We start from the raw sequence: 1305 nt of genomic DNA on the forward strand, positions 1-1305 counted from the left end.
ATTATCTGTTCTAATTCTGTGAAAAGTACCATTGGTAGTTTGATAGGGATTGCATTGAATCTATAGATTACTTTGGGTAGCATACTCATTTTCACTATATTGATTCTTACAATCCATGAACATGGTATATTTCTCCACCTATTTGTGCCCTTTTTGATTTCTTTCATCAGTGTTTTATAGTTTCCTATATATAGGTCTTTTGTTTCTTTAGGTAGATATATTCCTAAGTATTTTATTCTTTTCATTGCAATGGTGAATGGAATTGTTTCCTTAATTTCTCTTTCCGTTTTCTCATTGTTAGTGTATAGGAATGTAAGGGATTTCTGTGTGTTACTTTTATATCCTACAACTTCACTATATTCATTGATTAGCTCTAGTAATTTTCTGGTAGAGTCTTTAGGGTTTTCTATGTAGAGGATCATGTCATATGCAAACAGTGAGAGTTTAACTTCTTTTCCCATCTGTATTCCTTTTCTTTTTCTTGTCTGATTGCTGTGGCCAAAACTTCCAAAACTATGTTGAATCATAGTGGTGAGAGTGGGCACCCTTGCCTTGTTCCTGACTTTAGGGGTACTGCTTTTAATTTTCCACCATTGAGGATAATGTTTGCTCTGGGTTATCACTGATGAACATAGATGCAAAAATCCTTATCAAAATTCTAGCAAACAGAATCCAACAACATACTAAAATGATCATACATCATGACCAAGTGGGCTTTATCCTAAGAATGCAAGGATTCTTTAATATCTGCAAATCAATCAGTGTAATACACCACATTAACAAATTGAAAGGTAAAAACCATATGGTTATCTCAATAGATGCAGAAAAAACTTTGACAAAATTCAAGACCCATTTATGACAAAAAAAAAAAAAACCTCTCCAGAAAGCAGGAATAGAAGGAACATACCTCAACATAATAACAGCTGTATATGGTGCTTGTTTATAACTTGCACTATTAGCATGAGTGAATTCTGGTTGCATTTCAACTGCTGTATTGCAGAACAGCCTCAGCCAAAAAGGCACCAGCGGATTGACTAAAGTATTATTGGAGAGCCCACAAACTTCTTGCACATATGGCTCACGTGGCAACTTGTTTAGTGGGATGAATTCTGTCAGTTCCATGCAGAACTACATATAGTCCAAGGGAGGCTATGGGGGGTGGCATGACCACCAACGTGCAGATGCACCTGGTGGACATGAAAGCAGGATAGTCCCGGACTTTTCCTCAAAGTGTGATGGCGTCTTGTTCATCCTACTGTGATTGCTCCAGTGACATTTTACTGTTCTGCTCTGAAGAAACTTGTC

At 36.7% G+C, this 1305-nt stretch overlaps 1 pseudogene; it reads left to right on the forward strand.

Annotated features, from left to right (window-relative positions):
• The first annotated feature begins 960 nt into the window (after positions 1-960).
• LOC104998069 lies at positions 961-1211 on the forward strand (annotated as a pseudogene).
• Positions 1212-1305: the final 94 nt, after the last annotated feature.

This window comes from Bison bison, unplaced genomic scaffold (genome assembly GCF_000754665.1).
Source record: "Bison bison bison isolate TAMUID 2011002044 unplaced genomic scaffold, Bison_UMD1.0 scf7180017852822, whole genome shotgun sequence".
Taxonomy (NCBI): domain Eukaryota; kingdom Metazoa; phylum Chordata; class Mammalia; order Artiodactyla; family Bovidae; genus Bison; species Bison bison.